This window comes from Pogona vitticeps, chromosome 3 (assembly GCF_051106095.1).
Source record: "Pogona vitticeps strain Pit_001003342236 chromosome 3, PviZW2.1, whole genome shotgun sequence".
Taxonomy (NCBI): domain Eukaryota; kingdom Metazoa; phylum Chordata; class Lepidosauria; order Squamata; family Agamidae; genus Pogona; species Pogona vitticeps.
Genome location: NC_135785.1, coordinates 39928514 through 39948911, shown reverse-complemented (window position 1 = coordinate 39948911; position 20398 = coordinate 39928514). Strand labels below are relative to the sequence as shown.

General features: G+C 38.7%; 1 protein-coding gene and 1 long non-coding RNA gene across 3 annotated transcripts in view; one reads left to right on the top strand and one right to left on the bottom strand.

Moving 5' to 3' along the window:
- CLSTN2 (calsyntenin 2) overlaps window positions 1-20398 on the top strand; it is a 496583-nt gene that overhangs the window by 288964 nt on the left and 187221 nt on the right. The window contains exon 1 of one of the 2 annotated variants that reach the window (XM_078389218.1): window positions 789-20282. The exons of the other annotated variant lie outside the window; for it this stretch is intronic. The gene's annotated coding sequence lies outside the window, so the exon portion shown is untranslated. Of the gene's footprint in view, window positions 1-788; window positions 20283-20398 lie in introns of those variants that run through there. 2 annotated transcript variants of the gene reach the window in all.
- Window positions 1-20398, bottom strand: part of LOC140706016 (uncharacterized) — a 92154-nt gene that overhangs the window by 13234 nt on the left and 58522 nt on the right. The window lies entirely within an intron of this gene.

The window sequence follows — 20398 nt, the reverse complement described above, 5'->3', positions numbered from 1 at the left end:
TAGTAAAAACAATTAAAATGATCCAGTGTTATTCTCTGATAGGAGGCCTCTGAGGATCTAAATTTTGGATTACCTAACAGTGAAATCAGATTGTCATTTGTATACATATAGCATGTATTGATAGATTCATTTTTCTTAAAACATCAAAAACAGAAAAAAGAAAGAAATGAAAAGTGTGCCGTTTATATACAGCCCCATAGCACTAAAAGCACTCACTGGGTGGTTTAGAAGTTAATTACAGTAGTGCCTCAACTTACAAAATTAATCCATATTGGACCGGTGGCTGTAACTTGAAAATTTCATAAGTCGAAGCACCATTTCCCATAGGAATGCATTGAAAACTGATTAATCCATTCCGGCCAAAGGGAAAAAAAAATCCCAGGCTTCCAAAGCTGCACCAGCTGCCCTCTGCCTCCTGTCCCCATGGAGGGAGAGGGCAGCATGTGCAGCTCTGGAAGCCCGGAAAGCCGAAAGCTGCCCTGACCTCCACGCTGGGTGCTGGCTTCCTGGGCGTCCAAACCCCCTCTGCTGCCCTCTGCCTCCCATCCCCATTGCCCTCTGCCTCCCGTCCCCATTGCCCTTTGCCTCCTGTCCCCATGGGGAGGCAGAGGGCAGCAGGGACAGGAGGGAAAGGGCAGCGGGTGCAGCTTTGGAAGCCTGGGAAGCCAAAAGCCACCCCGACCTCCATGCCAGGTGCCGGCTTCCCGGATGTCCAAACCCCCTCTGCTGTCCTCTGCCTCCTGGCCCTGTGGGGACAGGAAGGAGAGGGCAGTGGGGACAGGAGGGAGAGGGCAGTAGGTGCAGCTTTGAAAGCCCGGGAAGCCAAAAGCTGCCCCAAACTCCATATGGGTGCCGACTTACTGGATGTCAAAACTCCCTCCGCTGCCCTCTGCCTCCCGTCCCCATTGCCCATGGGGACAGGAGCCAGAGGGCAACGGGGATGGGAGCCAGAGGGCAGCAGAGGAAGTTTGGACACCCAGGAAGCCAGCACCTGGCATGGAGGTTGGGGCAGTGTTGAAAGCCCGGGAGGCTGAGCTTCCCTTTTCCTAACCATTGGGGTGAAGAAGCAGCCTCTTCGCCACCAACGGTTTGAATTCCCCACATTTTCCCCCTGCCTTTTTCTGTTTGTAACTGGAAGCTCCGGCCGCAAGTTGAAGCAAATTTTTCGTAACTCAAAATTTTCACAAGTAGGGATGTTCCTAAGTCGACGCCCCACTGTATGCAAACTACACATTGCACCCTCCCCCTAGTTAGCTGGGTACTCCAGAAACTTCCAGAAAGATGGTAGGCTGAGTGAACCTTGAGCTGGCTACTGAGATTGACCCTCTCAGGTTATGATCAAAGTTTTTGCTGCAATTTAACCACTGTGCCACAAGGCTTTTTTACAAGCTTCATCAACTTACTAACATTCAAGGCACTGTGTGTTTGTATTGTAGCTGTGCATGAATGGCTTTTCAGATTTCTCGACCCCACTTTGGGCATCAAAATGGGGGAATTGTTTTGCTAAATTTCTTGAAAGAAAGTGAAACTATGAATAGTTTTTCAGAAGTAGGTCTCACTATTAGCAATTGTTATAATAACAATTGTTCTTTTTTAGTGGGGGGGGGCTATCACTGCAAATAGCAACAATAATAACCAAAATGGCAACTTGATCACCAATTTCATTTCTCCTTATTTCTCCCTGCCTACTGTCATTCTAGATTAAGGGGAGGCAGACACACTCCTAAAGAATAATTTTGAACATAATTATCAAAAGCATCTCTCTTTTTTTTTTAAAAAATGGGAACAACAAAAAGGAAAAATGCAGAACATTTCTCAGAAAAATCTCTCTGTGAAATTCAGCACTTGTCATTCTATTGTCATGCCTCCAGCACCTTTCCCAGATCTTCCAAATTGCTACATTTGCAGAGGTTGATATAGGTACATTTTGCCTGTAATACAGCACCTTCTCTGTCTGCCCTACAGCAGGTATGAGGGAGGGTAGTATAATATCTAGCTCTAGTAAAATGTTGAAACTAGTATTTTGACATAATTTGTCATCCAATTTTCCAAGCTATATAACCCCATGAAAGAGTGTGCATTTGTTCTAGCTCATTCTCAGAGCCCCTTGTAATTTCTTTAAATTACCCTGCAACTTTCTTGGCTGCCCATATTTCCCAGTACCATGGTGATTGGAAAAAGAGACACGCACATACACATACACACTTCAGCCATCTCGTAGATGAAGTAAGGACACAAATCCTGAACTTCAGCCATCTCTGTTTATCTGGAATTTCTTCTCTTTTCAAATTCTCTTTTCTCTTTCTGTTCTATCTGATTCCTAGTGAATGAGCATCATTTATCCCATTCTCATGGGATAAATGTTTGACACAACATTAGTTTGTCACTGCCAACTGGATGCATTGTCTGAATCCAGTTAACGGGAGGCTAAGGCAGAAGTATTAACACCTTAATTTGAAAGGCCCCTGTTCAAACCCAGGCGTTCTAGTGTGAAATGAATTCATTTTCATCTAATATCTTACTTGCATATCTCAATAAAGAATGAAGAATAATTTCAAATAATGTAAAGAAAGAAACAAACAAAGGGTTTTGAAATCTGCCTACTAACAAACTTCTTAGATCTTGACATTCTGTACCAGCAGAAATATTTATCAGAGTGGTGATATTGGACCTACATTCTTTTAATGAGTCCATGGCAAATAAGCATTTTTCATGCATTACCTTTAGTGCAAGACGTTTTTGAAAGGGAAAGGATATCATAACCCAGCAGAAGTACTCCTGGGAACCAGGTCTATCTAATATGAACAACATGTGTTATATGGATTTAATAGTATTATGGAACATAGAATTAATTGTTCAGAAAGGTGAACAGTGCATTAGAAAGAATGGTGTTGCCACAGGGTCTACAGAAGGCTGGTGTTACAAAATAATCTTAATATCTCTACTGCCTACAGAATCTGATTGCCATTGGGGAAGAGCAATCGAAAGTAACTGGAATAAGACTCTGAATCTTTCTTTAGTATGGTTTGTTATAGTTACCTAGTTTCTTATTTGGCACAGAGGGATATACATGCTCACTTATCTCATCCTCTCAGATGAAACTGAAAAAGTATTCTTCTGCACTAGGTGGGAGCTAGATATTTTGCTGCACTCTGATAAAAGAAAAAAAAAGAATTTCTGGTGCAAGTTCAAAAACATTGTGCAAAAGATACTATATAATGCAAATAACACTTTAATAGAAATAATGCAAATTGTACAAACTGATGGTTTTTGCTATATTGTACTAAATGCTAACCATCAGAAGCATCAGAGAGAGAATTTGTATTTCTTTTAATAATTGGCATTGGTTCTATTCTTACTAAAAGAAAAGGCTGCAAGTTTCAAGAAGACTATTTGAAGAAGTTCTGGAAAGCTTGGAGAGAAAAAATATACTTCTTGATTGATCTTACTCCTTGACTGACCTGGAGGCAAACAGTATCACACAGTACTGTAGTTGTAGGTTTTTCAGACTGCTTGGCTGTGTTCTAGAGGTTTTTCTTCCTAATGTTTCAATGGTCTCTATAGCCAGCATCTTCAGAGGACAGGAGCTAGAATTCTGTCTGTGTTCTGGTGTAGTGTGTGGGACTGTTGAGTATTTGTAGCTGTGGGATCAGGTTTTGTCCTTTTCAGGAGACTGGGTGATTCCTGTCATCAGGGTGTTTTTGTTATAGGTGTGATGAGTGGGGAGATGATCTTCTGCCTTCAAGAATACAAATTCACACTGTTTTGTCAAATTAGTATTTTAATTATGTTGTTGCTATGCTTGTTATAAGCCTCCCAGAGTGGCCATTGTACATATGGGTGTATACAAAATAAATAAATAAATAAATCCATGTCACAAGACAGCCACTACTGTAATTTTACTCAATTTCAGAATTCCACAATTTGCACCAAAACACTTTCAGAAATTTAAGAAATTTTATAAATTCTTGTAGAATTTTTTTTAATTACTGTCTTGTGGATTAGGAGAAAAATTAGGCATTTTCTCATTCCCATCCCAAGAATGAGACAAACAAGAATTTACATCCTATCTAGAGATGGGGTGTTCGTATACGAATACCCCCACACAGGTGGCTATAACGAGGGTTCAGCCCCCTGGGGTCAGGCCATCCACTCACAATGTTGCCGCTGCCGCCAGCTCCACAATACTTCCTATCACTCCAGAGCTCATGATCGGCAAGCCACTCCTGGCAGGAGGTGGGAAGACAAGCCTCCGTTCCATGTTGAAGAGTGGCTTGCTGATCACAAACTCTGGAGTGATAGGAAGGATCGCGGAGCCGGTGGCAGCAGCAGAATTGTGAATGGACAGTCTGGCCCCCAGGGGGCTGGACCCTTGTTTTTGCCACCTTTGCGATAACGCCATCTCTAATCCTTACCTCTGAGTCATTATAGTATGCATAGAGCTATTCCAAACATTATACCTGAATTGATGAGAGATTTGATGGCGATAAGGATATTTTGTTTTGTTTGAAAATCCTGCTATATTTACTGTTAATTATTTACTTGAAATTTTCCACAGAATAGGGAAGACTCAAGTTTGTGTTTCTTTCTGACTAGAATTGTACATGTGATCAACTCCCACATTCTCTAATCCCTCACAATGTGAGGAAGGTCTTCATAAGGGGTCATATATGATTAATTTCCCCATGTGCACCTAGTGTTTTTATGTATGGTTAGAACACAGCACAGAAGCAGTAGCAACTGCTTCACTTTCAGTTTTAAAATTTCTGATCAAATTTTCTTTTAGGACTAATTGTATATGTGCTTATGTGCCATGTGTTTGTGATTTATGGTTAAGCTAAGCATTTTCTTCTACTCACCAGTCTTGGTTCTCAAAAACAATATGGGTCTAGCCCTGCTAGGGAATTTTTTAAAAGATTATGCAACAGCTACCTTATACACCCAACACAGGTACCTCTCATTACCTGCTCTGAAGTACAGTAAAAAAATTAAAGTGGTCCCCAGTCCTGACCTCTCCTTTCTTTTTTGCTCTAACAAATGGCAGGTTTGTTTTACCCCACAAGTAAAATTCACTAGTATGATCAATTCCAAATTAGAAATCAAGATTAGAAAATCCCATTGGGAACCAGATCCTTTCCTTGCATGTCCTGACAGATGAGACTGGCTGCCAGGCTGCATGTGTGAGTCAAGGCACTGACTATCAAATTAATTTAGCAAGGGGGGAGAGGGGTCAGTGTAGGTGTGATATGGTATCTTGCTATACTACACTTCAGTTTTCCCCATCTACTGGTGCATGAAAAGGGAGTGTTCCCTCCCACCCAGACCTAACCTCTTGATCTGAGCAGAAAACTACAATAGTTTAATGAAATGAAATAAAAAAGAGGGAAAAAAACACATTCTTTGAAATGGCTAGTACTCAAACCTGAACAGCTCTGTATCTGCAGTTTGTTGCAGTGACTCCTCACATCGGTATATACCATATTGGCAAGTTCCACAGCGCCACAGAAAATGGATTCAAATTTACAATCTATAGTCTGTTACTCTATTCACTACACCACACTGCGTGTCTGGATATTTATTTTGAACAGTGGTTCCCACGCTTGGTTAACCCAGGAGTTCTTGAACTGCAATTCCCAGAAGCTTTCGCCACCAGCTGTGCTGGCTGGCATTTCTGGGAGTTGCAGTCCAAAACTATCTGAGTTACTCAAGGTTGGGAATCACTAATTAGCACACCCACATATCACAATAAATTAGGTACAGGTCATGTGAAATACAGCATAGGTGGCATGGAGTCAGATCAGGTTTGATTTGGGAGTACCAATTTGGTACCTGAAACAGATTGGAGGACCTGAGTACAACAAGAGTAGCCAAGTAGCCATGCAGAAGTTAAGAGCTTAAAACCTGTCTGTTTGAAATCTGACTCTGAGACTCCAATTTCCCTCCACTATCACACAAACCAAATGCAAATATATTCAGTCTATTTTTTTATTTTAATTTTTCTTAATTATTTGCTGCCAGCCAATCCCTTATCTGTGCCTACCCGGACCTTTTGGGGCATCTATCAGGGGCTACTGTTTTGTTTTTTTAATTTTTAGTGCTGGTAGGATTGCTCCATTTTGCTGTAATGACCCACTCACCAGTTGGAACATGCTCCTCTCCTCCTCCTCTCTGGCTATTTGACCAGTCCCTAACAGGAGCACAGATTTCCCTGCCCTAACTCCTTGTCTAAGTGGGTGATCAATCAAGAAGGCAGGGCAGGGAAGCTTCTGTTCCTGCTGGAGACTGCTGGAGAACAGCTCAAGAGAAGGAGGAGAGGAGTTTGCCCTGGCTGGTAACTAGGGGGTCCAGCGAGGGAAGTGGGGAAACGTTCCTGCCCTCCTCTATCTAATTTGTTTTAAGAAATTCAAAGTTTCCTCCTAGGTTTCCTCCTCCTGTGCAGATGCAAAGTTTTTTTTTTAAAGCCCTTGCAATCCAGGATTGAATTGGTTCATTTACAAGCCAGTTCAGTGCTATGCCACTTGGAAATAAATTTTTTTTAAATTGAAAACTACCTCACAGCCTCCCACTTTTACATTTTTTCCCTTTCACTTTGAAGAGAGGAACAGGTTAAAAAGGTTAACTTAAGGTACAATGTATGTAGTTTCCTGACCCAAAACCACCCATTCCTTGTATGTGGTTGTAAGGATCGCCCAAAATGACATACCACATCTCAGAGTGACCTTGTTTAGGATGATCTAGCCCAAGACAATGTGGCTGTCCAGTCACATAATTGATGGGAAAGTAGATATGTGCTCATCTGTTCACATCTGTGAACATTCAAATGATTTGCTTTTCTCATTTTTTTGTCTAAAGTGATGCACAATCCTGTGATAGAAATCAGCATTCATTCGGCTGTAATTATGTTCAGAAGATAAAGTGCTAGATTTAAAGTACTGAGAATAAAGTTCAAAATACTAGAAAACCATCTGTTGACGCCATCTGTCCTGTTGGTCCTGTTGGCCCGTCTCCTTCACATCCTTCTCCCAAGAGGTAAAAAACTTCATTTTCAAGTAGGCCTTTGGAAATTGAACGCCTTGGTAAGAAATTTAGTAGGGTGTACAGTGCACTTTAATGTTTTATTATGTATTATAACTGTTTTAATAAGTGGCTTTTGAACATTAGCATATGTATTTTAATGGCAATAATGTATACTTTATTCCTGTAATAGATAATTATTAATCTAATAAATTGAATAAATTGAATAACAAATGTAATAATAATTCATTGTGATTTTAATCATATTTTTTATTCAATTGTAAATTGTGTTGTATCCCTTTTGAGAGAAAAGTAAAATAAAAATGAATCAAATCAAATTATTAGTTAAGAAACAACAAAAATAATACCATTATTGCATTGTTTAAGTGTGAGTGGTGGGAGCTCTGTTTCGAAGCACCCAATGTTTGCAAACAGATTTCATTCTTTTCACATAGCTATAAAAATTACTATTTCTTACTCTGGCTAGTTTCTCCTCTTCAGTAGTGGAAGGAAGGGAGTAACAGAAAGGGAAGAGGGGCGAAATATGTTACAAGACTCCAGAAAGGTTATAATCCGTAACATATTATAAAGCATGTTTGAAAATTCCTGCTTGGTGCACTGTATTTTGGTGCACTGAAGAACATAGGAAAATCCACTGGGCTAGTCAGGTATAATCTAAACCAAATCCCTTATGAATACACAGTGGAAGTAAAGAACAGATTTAAGGAATTCAATTTGGTGGACAGAGGGCCTGAAGAACTATGGATGGAGGCTTTGTAACATTGTACAGGAGGCAGCAACAAAAACTATCCCAAATAAAATGAAATGCAAGACAGCAAAGTGGCTGTCCAACGTGGCCTTACACATAGCAGAGAAGAGAAGGGAAACAAAATGCAAGGGAGATAGGGAAAAGTACAGAAAATTGAATGCAGATTTCCAAAGAATAGCAAGGAGAGACAAGAGGGCCTTCTTAAATGAACAGTGCAAAGATATAGAGGAAAATAATAGAAAGGGAAATACCAGAGATCTGTTCAAGAAAATCTGAGATATTAGAGGAACATTTTGTGCAAAGATGGACATGATAAAGGACAAATATGGTAGGGGACTAATGGAAGCAGAAGACATCAAGAAGAGGTGGCAAGAATATAGAGAAATTATACCAGAAAGATTTGAATGTCCTGGACAACCTAGAAAGTGTGCTTCTAGAAATTGGGGTACCTGACCACCTTATCTATCTCCTGAGAAATCTATATGTTGGACAGGAAGCAACAGTTAGAACTGGATATGGAACAAATGATCAGTTCAAAATTGGGAAAGGTGTACGACAAGGCTGTATATTGTCTCCTTGCTTACCTAACATATGTGCAAAATACATCATGCTAAAGGCTGGAGGAATCCCAAACCAGAATTAAGATTGCTGGAAGAAATATCAACAACCTCAGATATGCAGATGATACTACTCTGGTGGCAGAAAATGAGGAGGGATTAAAGAACCTCTTATTTAGGATGAAAGAGGAGAGTGCAAGAAAAAATGGTTTGAAGCTCAACATCAAAAAACCAAGATCATGGCCACTGGTCCCATCACCTCCTGGCAAATAGAAGGGGAAGATATGGAGGCAGTGACAGATTTTTTTTCCTTGGGATCCATGATCACTGCAGATTGATACAGCAGCCATGATATTAAAAGACTCCTGCTTCTTGGGAGGAAAGTGATGAAAAACCTAGACAGCATCTTAAAAAGCAGAGACATTAGCTTGCCGACAAAGGTCTGCATCGTCAAAGTTATGGTTTTTCCAGTAGTGATGTATGGAAGTGAGAGCTGGACCATAAAGAAGGCTGACCGCCAAAGAATTGATGCTTTTGAATTGTGGTGCTGGAGGAGACTCTTGAGAGTGCCCTGGACTGCAAGGAGATCAAACCTATCCATTCTGAAGGAAATCAACCCTGAGTGCTCACTGGAAGGACAGATCCTGAAGCTGAGGCTCCAATACTTTGGCCATCTCATGAGAAGAGAAGACTCCCTGGAAAAGACCCTAATGTTGTGAAAGTGTGAAGGCAAGAGGAGAAGGGGACGACAGAGGACGAGATGGTTGGACAGTGTCATCGAAGCTACCAACATGAATTTGACCCAGCTCTGGGAGTCAGTGGAAGACAGGAGGGCCTGGCGTGCTCTGTTCCATGGGGTCATGAAGAGTCAGGCACAACTTAATGACTAAACAATAAACACTATATGTTGTGTTACACATTTCTGTGGAGATACTTTTTATAAGATTTTGTACAGAGCTTTGCCCCTATAAATTATTTATGAATCTAATAAATGCTCTGAAAAGTTATACATATTCGTTTCCAGGGTTTCTTTTAAATAAATATATATATGGTGGGAATTTGGCAGCATCTAAATTGCTTTGCCTTTCTTTTTTTTGAAAAAAGTAGACTATATACTAGTCTGCCTGAAAAGAAACATGAATAGACAATAGAAAAAATTAACGGAGTTCCCAAAATGATAATTTTGGTTCCTGTGGTGTCTGCCCAGCTCATGAATATTAACGTGCCATCTGCATGTACCAGTGAGAGTGCTTGAGATGCAGAGCCACAAGATGTAAGAGTCTTGGCATGAGGAGAAGACTCGATGATGGTGGATTTAGATTTTGGGGAGAGACAGATTGCTAAGCAAGGTTTGATGTGTAGTGAACTGATGAAGGCCATTAACGGCTGTTCACTTCAGAACAAATGATGTTGGCTTAACTTTTTTTTGTTACAATAAACTATTTCTTCTTTATATAAAATGACACATTGTCTGGACCTCTGTCATTAACATTGAAGGTTGTTGTGAACAACTGGTGGCAGCTGAACAGCTCATGGCATGAGTGTTTGTTTGGTGAAACAATTAAGGGGTGCGCAGGGAATGCAACATTTTTTTTTGGACATTTCACCCAACCCAAACATGAAGTGGTACCTATAGGTTTGTGGCTGAAATCAACTTGCTATACTATACATGTCTGCGCAAATCGCAAAGCACAAACAAGTATCAAATTGAATTGTTTCTCTGTTTTAAATAATTTATAATTTCAGGTCAGGATTCATCTCCATGACCTACTCTTTTAATTAAAAACAATAGCTGTAACTTCCTAGTACACATCGATTGTTAAAGGAAATATGTCTGTTTCTCTGGGGATTGAAAAAAGTGAAAGGCATTCCATGCATTCATCTTGTGCTCAATGCCACTTTGCATCATGGGTAGGCAAAGGATGACCTTGGAGTCATTTGTGCCCCCAAATACTTTGTCTCTGGTCCTTAGCTCCATTAGATTTTTCCAGCTCCTCACCAAGAAGTTTTTTTTTTTTCCCCAGCAGAAAAAAATGACCCATGCCCCCAAATTCCAACTTTTCAAAACTGGAAGTGAATTTTTGGCCACTTTCAGTTCAACTGCCACCAACACCCCATACTATTGGTGGTTTACACGGCCCCAGGAGGAGGACACAGTCAGAAAACTAGCCAGTGGTACAGCTGGAGGTGGCCATTTCTGCTTTAGATGTTGGCTATCATGTTTTTCCAAAGAAGACCCTATCCACATTTAAATTATCTGAAGTAGACAGAACATTTGTTCTGCTTTATTTTCCAGTGCCTGGCAAAGGAAAAAGAAAGTATTAATCACATTTAGTTTGATTTCCCACAATCAGCACATGGGTGAATGCTGTAATAACGCATTAAACTGTCCATGTTCTCCAAGATTAGTCTTGAAACTGAAGCAAAACCACCAACAGTTTGCATGTCTACAAAATTTAAAGTTCCTGCACAGCAATAGAACTACACTCCCAATGCACCCATTTCTGATTTTTTTTTTTTTGTATTGAAGTGTATATGGTCCTAACTGTATCTGTGTCTTCTGTTCCAGCAAGAAAAACTGCTTTTATTATATGTTTCTCCTTCATTTATCACTAGTACTGTGCTTCAGATTTAGAAAACAAATGCTTTTCTAAAAATGTACATAGCATAATGTAGCCAGTTTTGTTTTGCCAGAACAGCTGGTGACTTGGGATCTTTTCAAACATGGTAAGATTTATCCTTCCAGTGTTTTCATATGGTAATAGCTTTTGATATGCTCTTTGTCCTGATAATTTGTCTTGTGCTGATATATTTTATGTATCTCTCCTGATCTGTTTTATCTTGCAAGGCATTAATCTTAAAACATTTCCCCTTTGACGTGCTGGTGGGTTCTATTTTTTTAATCACTAGAACAGATTGTTCATATCCTTACTCAGTTTTCTGGTTTCTTAATTGGATCAATCTACTTGTTCTCTTTGTATTTCTGCTTTTAGAATTATCCACAAGTGCAATTAGTTATGCACAGATAGTGCCAAGTAATGGCAAAATGTCACCCCGCATAGAACACCCCCTCCTCCCACTGTTCCACTTTCCACCTGAAAGAACAAGAATGTAAATACTACCTGATTGTGAATTTATTATTTTATTTATTTATTTATTTATTTTATTTATAAATAAATGGCAGCACAATTGAGAGAGGAGCAAGAATAGTCATGTGGAAGGGAACTTTTCAGTAAAAAAAAAGAAGAAAGGAAACAGAAAATATATTTTTGTAAGAAATTCACTTCTACAGCTGGCCTGCAGAAATGAGTCCAGGCCTCTAACATCCACAGCTTCTGGAGGTATCCCACTTCTGGCCTAACTGGTATTGTAAAAAAGTGCTTGCAATTACATTGCCATCTTCTGTCAAGCAGTATTTGTGACTGGTTGGTAGCTGTCAAGGAATGTAGGAGCCAGGGAGTATTCCTTTTTATGTGGTTGCACAACAGCCTCTTTAAGGACATCAGGCATCAATCCTCCATGTAAAGAGGTGTACATGACACAGCCAAATCACTTTGGCTTGCTTTAATTAGCCATAATGGGCTAGGGGCAAGACTGCATGCAGTCAAATAGATTGTTGAATCCACTTCGTCCACATCTTCAGGATTCCTCAGCTGAAATTCCAAACAGCCGGGCTAGGTGCAGCAGTGGGCATCTCTGCTGGACCTGCCACAAAACAGCAGTGGCACCCCTGCAGAGATGGGTTAATGCTCAGCATGCTTGGCAAAAAAGGTCACCGTGTCAAAATATAGAGATTTTGATAATGAAAATCATCCAATTGCTTCTCTTTTTTTCTTACCAAAGTACAAGCAGCAGAAAAGCCACCTGAATTGCTTTTTGAAAACAGAAGAGCTGTTTTAACAGTGGTTTGACTGCCCTAGTACATGAAATGCAAAGCATGGGAATTTCCCTTGTTGCTATATATCTGGTCAGAGAGCTATTTTGAATCTTTTAGCAGAAGGTTGTTCTGGAAAGTTTAGCAGATGAGTGACACTGTGAAGTGCTGTTGTCTTTTAAGCAATTGTAAACAAGTTGTTACTACAAGTTATTGCAAATCTTATGAATTGTGTAAATGCTTATATACATTTGTGTGATGCTCTGTGTGGTGTAATGGATAGAGGGGTGGACTAGGATTCTGGAAACCAGGGTTCAAATCTCTGCTTGGCCATGGAAACTGCCTGGGGAAATGGAACAAGTAACACTAATCCTTAAATATCCTTTTTTCCCTTTAAATTGGGTCACTATAAGTCAGTTGTGAATTGACAGCAGAGAACAATAATGAACATATATATCACACAGATGAATTAGGTTACAAGCAGTAGTATAAAAGTATTGCCAATTATTATTAAGTAATATTAACCAGAATAAACCTGGCCTATTGGGTAAAATAACATACTGGTTGCTGCTAATGTCTGCATTAATTAACGTAAACTGAGGCTGCACAGTTTCAGTTAGCAGAAATTAAACTGTCAAAAGATGTAGAGACAGAAGCAATAGATAATGTGTTTGTATTTTTCTGAGAGAGATCTCAAAGAATCCAACTGTTCTCATTACAGGTAAAATAAGTATGCTTTTTTTTTGCTCCTACACTTATTTAATGTTAGCATGTTGATATAATCAAAATTATTTGGAGACAAGTACAGTATTTCATTGCAGCCCCCTGATAGAATAAAAGTTGGTGAAGTTTCTCACTAGAGAGACAAAATATATAACATTTGGTAAAGGTTCCTTGAGCAATTCATGGTCAAGAGACCAACCACCTGGAACACAGCAACATGCTAGTCTAGTGTTTGGCATCATCTGACTTCCTCTAGATCATGCATTGTAAAAAAGGGCAAATGTTGAATAGTTGGGAGAAAGTACAAAACAAGGTGTTTTTCACACTGCCATGACTTGACTTATTAATAACTGATCATGTAGGGAGAAAGTGGTTCTTTAGCTTTACTGATAACATGATGAGAAAATTCTTAGATAAAGAGCAGGAAGGCTGCAATCAATGAAAAAAAAGAGTCTTGTTTATTGAAGCCTTTTTAATAGATTTATTCACTCTTGTTCAAAATATTAGAAATATTGATAGAGAAATATTGCTAGAAGGTTTTTTTCTCAGTACTGTGTGCTGCAGCTAGTAAAATATAATGTTGTTCTACCCCATATAAACACCATTATTATTCAAGTGAGACAATGGAAGCTGGCCGCATTAATCTTTACGAACAAAGAACCTAAAAGCCTGAAACTGCACTTGTATGGGGTGGGGGGGAAGCTCCCTGGTTGCTGAACACATCAAGTTTGTTTTTTAGATATCAAAAGCATAGTTTCCTTGACTGTTCACTTAAATTCTGTATACTTAAGTTATAGGTAAATATCTATATCAGTGTATTAACATCTATTATTTTTGGAAGTATAAAGGAAACATAGGAAAGCAAACAATAATTTCCAAATGCCTTAACCTGAATTTTGATATGTTTTCATGAATTGTCAGTCACCTTTAATGACTACAATTCCTAACTTCCTTCAGAAAACATGATTTTCCAAATAAACTCAAGGAAGTCTATCTAATTTATTATGAGCAGAATCGTGTGTTTCAGAGCATATACAGAAATTCTTGCAAGGTGAATAGCTTGGGATCGCAGGATAAAATAATGGAGAACAATATTAGCTTCCTTGCAAATTTGTGTATATCTTCAAAATATGTTCTTTGATTTCCACTTACTCTCCTTATCTGTTTATTAAAACCCTTTTTGTCTCAGTTATTTCATGTCTTACCTACTTTTGAAATCAAAATATAAAAATGTGCTACTTCAATTGAGGCATTACGTACAGATATTGGCAACTTAAAACACTTGAAAGATTCAAAAACTTAAAATTGAAAAAGTAAAAGCCAGACTATGAAAAATATGTGACCCAGAAAGGAAAACAATTGTTGAAATTATGGAAGAGTTAAAACAACAGGTAGCAGTTGCAGCAAAAAACAAAAAAAAATTGAAAAAAATTATGGACACTTGAAACAACATAGAGAAAATTTTGAAATAACCAATGATTATTCTATACATCACTAGGAGAAAATGCAGAGAAAAAGAAATTAGGTCAATGTAAAGATAAAGCTCTAAAATTCTGGAAAGAAATGGGGGAATGGCCAACAAAAATGCCTCATGGATTAAAGACATTTGTAATGAACCTCAAGGAAAACATATGGATGATATTGTAATAACAACTGAAATTATTAAGAGGCAAGTATAGCTTGTGAAAACCTGGGGTGCACCTCATTCATGTCAGCTGCAGAGATTTTGGTTAAAACATTTCTCTCCCTAAACATATAGCAGTGCAATGTAATCACTTACTTCAAAATTCTACAACTGAAGAATGGAGGACAACAGGCCACACATTTCTGATAGTAAATGATCATCAAAAGAGCAAAGAACTCAGTAATTATCAATCAATTAAGTGCCTCTCAACAGTGTTCAAACTTCTCACAGGAGTAGTTGCAAAATCAATATATAATTTTTGAATTGAAAAATCCCTATAACTAACTGAATAGAAAGGAAATTTTAAAAAGTCAAGAGTCATGAACGATCAGCTGGTTATTGATAAAATGATACTACAAAATGCAAAAAGATGAACAAACAAATATTAACATGACCTGGATAGCCTATAAAAAGGTATTTGACTCATTGCCACACAGCAGGATTAACACCTGACTAAAAATTTATGAGATTATTAAAGTATTCAGTAGTACTTCAAATAAAGCATGGACAAATGGAAAAATTTCTTAATGACCTATGGTGAAGAAATTGGCAAAGTTAGAGTCAAAAGAAGAATATTTCAAGGGGATCCTATGTCACCACTGCTGTTTAATATCTCACTAATTCCCATCTCAATAATTTTAAATAAAACTGGATTGGATTACCATATTTCAGAACAAGCAGGAAAAACCAATAATCTGTTATAAATGGATAACCTAAAACTATATGCAAAAATTCCATGGAGATAGAATCACTTGTAAATAACAGTGCGGATATGTAGTGAAGATATTCATATGAAATTTGGAATTGACAAATGTGCAGTTCTGTCTATACAACATGACAAAATCCCAAAACTAGATGTAATAGAGTTAAAAATTGTGATACTATAAAATCACTATCAAATGATGAAAATTATAAATGCCTTGGAATACTAGAATCAGGCATCGTGAATACAAAACTTAAACAACTGATAGGGACGGAATGTGTCAAAATGCAGAAAATCTTAAAATCAAAATTAAATAATGGAAATAGTTGTGTTACTGGTGATTAAAAAGACAGTTTAAGGAACTGTAGGGTTTAGAGCTTGATCTCTGTGCCAAAGAAGAAGACTCAGACATTAAATGTCTGTGCTTTACAGCAACCACCCAATGGACCTTGAACTGGTCCCCCAGGGGTGAAGGTGAACTGCCCTGCTGGGTGAGAAAGATCTGTGTGAAGTGGAGAGTCAAAAAAATGAGGAAGAACCTGCAAAGACCAGTGACCTGTTAATATATAGTGCTGCATGTATTAAAGTTCCTGTTAACAGCACTGGCTAGTTTCTTGTGTACTGATGACTAATCCCGCATGTCACCTCAATGTCCCCTTGCCCATGGAGGGCGTAGGGACCCATATTCAAATGTTATTTATTAATGCTGTAGTTTCCCTATAAACTCTTTTGCTATCACAAACCTTGTGCCTTTCATACAAACAGACAATAAGTACAGTAAAATCAATCAAACAAACAAACAAAACAAAAACCCTGTTTCCTAACCTACTTTCATCTTTTGGGTGGAATAGTTTTGGTGGAACACGTCTGATGCTAGACTGTATTCTTCTGAGGAAGTCTTTGAGCAGCACACCAAAGAGTTATGCGAACTGTATCTATTTAAGATACTGGTTTAAATAGCAACCCTCTTTCCTGTGTGAATATGTGTGACTTCCTTAGAAACTGAGACAAGAGGACTTGGAGAAGCAGGTCTGCTTTCTACATTGAGCCTGCAGCGCCAAATATTGTTGATGATAGTTCATTATTTATACAGTGGCTTTTGGGGGAAAAAATTCTCTTACCTTACCTTGCTCAGTGACCCTTGTTGTCTATATATTTCTCCATTTCAAAATGCAGAGAAGTTCCCAAAGATATTTTTAAAAATCCTTTTATTTGAAGTGAAAAAAATACCATTGAATCTTAAACATGCAAAAGCAAGGAAATTCAGGCCACAGATCACAATACAGGCACATTGGCCCAAATTCTTTTACCTAATTACACTAGCTTAGCACAAACAGAGTAACTTGTGGAAGCAAACTGTTCCAAGTTGAGAAATCACCTTAAACATTATCAGTAGCATACTGAGTGACATGGGTCAATATGCAACTGAACAGCCACCCCCCACACACACACAGTGTCTGTGGTGATTTCATAATCTTAGGCAATTAACCAAAGTTATGCTATTTGCATGAATACACAAAGGAATTTTGGCTGTTGTGTTTAATTTCTTCCCCAAGAAGAGATTATCACTATTCTTGGAATCTCTATAAAGCAAAGCTTACCTAGCAGTAAGCCCATTAAAACACAATTAAGACTTCCTTCATCCAGTTAAGGATCAATTGGCCTGATCTAATAGGTAAAGGTAAAGGTTCCCCTTGACATTTAGTTCAGTCGTGTCTGACTCTAGGGTGCGGTGCTCATCCCCGTTTCCAAGCCATAGAGCCATAAAACAAAGCATGCTGCTTATATACCGACCCATAGCACTTCAAGCACTCTCTGGGCAGTTTACAAGTTAATTATGCAGGATACACATTGCCCCCCCCCACCCCAGTGAGCTGGGTACTCATTTTACTGACTTCGGAAGGATAAAAGGCTAAGTCAACCTTGAGCCGGCTACCTGGGATTGAACCCCAGGTCATGAGCACAGTTTTGGCTGCAGCACAGCAGTTTAACCACTGCACCATGAGCCAGCATTTGTCCAAAGATAGTTTCCATAGTCACATGGCCAGTGCGACTAGACACAGAACGCCATTACCTTCCTGCCAAGGTGCTACCTATTTATCTACTCACATTTTTACATGCTTTCGAACTGCTAGGTTGGCAGGAGCTGGGATAAGCAATGGGAGCTCACTCCGTCGTGTGGATTCGATCTTATGACAGCTGGTCTTCTGACCTTGCAGCACAGAGGCTTCTGTGGTTTAACCCTCAATGCCACCACGTCCCTATGATCTAATAAGGATTATGTAATTTTGTATTGGACTATGCTACACATCTGTTATTTATAGATGTTGCCACTATTGAAGCCTGTGCTTTCATGTTACTTTTTACACACCACAGGTGATGTCCTATATAGTGATAGGGCTGGCAAAGAGCTTTATGCTATGATGTTTACAAACTGAGGCACAATTTGTTTATTTTATTTAAAATATTAATACTCCATCTTTCTTCTCAAAAGGACCCAGTGTGAATTACAATATTAAACAATATTAAAAGCTTAAGTACAATAAATTATTATAGTGCTAAAAAGAATTAAACAAATATAACATTCAAACTATTAGATAAAGACAGTTCTTAAAACACATTTAAAAATCAGTCTTGTTTTGAGAAGCCCCTTCTAGGCAGCTAATCACTAAGAGAAGGGTGCACAAAGGTACCAGTGCTTGGAGTGTGGGAGGAATTTATCTGTGGCCTAAATTTCTTTCCCATCAGCAGAGATATCTTTAACTATGACTTTTTGCTTTCAACTGAAAGCTATTTCCCCCTCTTCAGAAATAGAATGACATGGGCCTAAATCAGTATTTTAGTGGAGCCCATGGTAATAGAGTTGAAGCACCAGGACTTTTTTGAATAGCAGGGAAGCTGCAATCTGCCAGCCCCCCCCCCCGGCTTCTTTCCAGCCTTAGTTGTACTGCTTCCAACAGATGAGGGGGAAATACATCTTTATTAATGGTGTGACTGTGGGAACTCTCATGATGAGGAGCACAACTTCAGAATGTCATAATACACTCTTGGCTTAAGTTCAAGAATGAAATTAGCTAGATCACAATAAAAAGGCTCTTAATTAATCAAACTAAACTTCTCCTGAGCCTACCAAGACTAGCCATTGATCATAAATAAAGTCCATATAAATCTACATCTGCAGAGCCATACAGTGTGCATGCTGTTCATAGGGGAACATTCAATTACATTTATTTGAATGGAGAAGCCCCTGCTAGCATAGTGCTTTATCTGTGCGAGAAAGCCTCTTAATGGATATAGTTATTTGCATTTTCCTTGCCTTCCTTCATTTGCTTACATAAATACCTACATAGCTTAGTGGTATCACTACCTGTAGCCCATGTATGGTATCACTGTTGGTGCTCAGAAATCTACTATGTTTTTCCATGTCTTTTACTGACCATTGAGTAAATTTCTATGTGTGTCAGCAAAGATCATCCAGATGTCTGCATCTTTTCACACATGGGGTATGTCAGTGACAACTGTCCTTCAGTGTTTTTTGCCTACTATGTTAAAAAATATTTCATGCTGACCATTTTATTCCCTTCCCCCTTGGGCTGTCTCACTTTAGCACAAATGTGACTGGATGCTTCCAATAAAGTTTTATTATTCTTGCTTCTAATGGTTATGGTCTGAGACATCTGTCTATATAGATGTACTTTATTTACAGTGACTCCTGCTGAGAATTTTTGATGCTAGCAATGTCATAGAGGTTAACATGATTTTGAAGAGATGGGGACAGTTCACAATTCACAGCAGGCACACAGTGACCTTAGGTTGCTCAAATAAGCAAAGAGGATGGTAGTAAAGCAGTCCCAAGATTGCTTCTGACAAAATGAATGTGTCTTCATTATGTTTAGAGTACGCTATAACATATTGGTCCATGGCATTCCCCGGTACAACATATGCAGGTTTGATAAAATGACTAGTAAAACTGTAATAGCTGCTTGAGAGTCTTCTGGTTTGTTTGTATATGTAGGATTAAGTAAGCAAAATAAGCAAAAAAGGACGCTGTTCAAGCAAATTAAGTACCGTATGTAAAGCATGTTACAGTTAGTATCTTAGACTCCTCAAGAATTAAATCAGTTTCACCACCCCATATACAGACAGGAACATTGGCAATTTTCAGGGTCCTTCTTTTGGTGATTGGGAAATGCCATTTTAATAAACCCAGCAACCTTTTTTGGTCATCAACACCAAACATTCAACCACTGAGTATGGCCAGGGATGCAGGATAAGCTATCATGATGCCCCTTTAAAGAAACTGAGAAGCAGTGGAGTGTGGGACTTGGAATCCATTTTGAGTCAGACCTGAGGTTGTAAGAAAATGATGTATTACTATCCAGTAAGATTTCTGTTCAGCAATGAAACAACAACTGCTTGTGTCTTATCTCATGAGAAGAGCCATCTCAAGACCAGGACATCAGGCTGGATTGGTACATCATTAATGAAATAACTAGCTCGGGTGTTGGGAGGGAGCAAGAAACTGTGTCTGCCTTCCTGACGTTTTGGTGAAGAATTAAGCCTGTTTATCAGTATGGAAGGGTCTGGAAATAAGACTTTGGTATCCTAAAGAGTACTAGAGTTGCATTCTTTAGCTTAACTTACTTGATCCAGGGGCACACAATGCTTGTTCGCTATCTTGCATTACTGTTATCTGGAGATGTATTCTGTATGTACTCCTATGCTAAGTATTACACAGAGAAATTAAACTTGTTCTTTTTCTGGATGACCTTCTGGTTTTCTCTAAAGCCTATATTGCTTTTTAGACTTTTTTAGTATTTTGAACTATTTTTTGCCTTTTAACCTATTTTGCTTTTCTTTAATAAATAAATAAAAATCTTCTCACATCCAATGTAGGTGACTGCCTAAATCCAAGCTTGACCCCTCAACTACCTACTCAGAAAGTTCTGGTTTAAAGTGTAAGTATTACTATTTAGGTCTGGTATCCTATACAAAGTCCATGGCTTTATGGATTTTTAGCTTTCCAGAGAGCCTAATTCACAATATGCTAGGAGCTGAAGATTCAGGCAGGTCT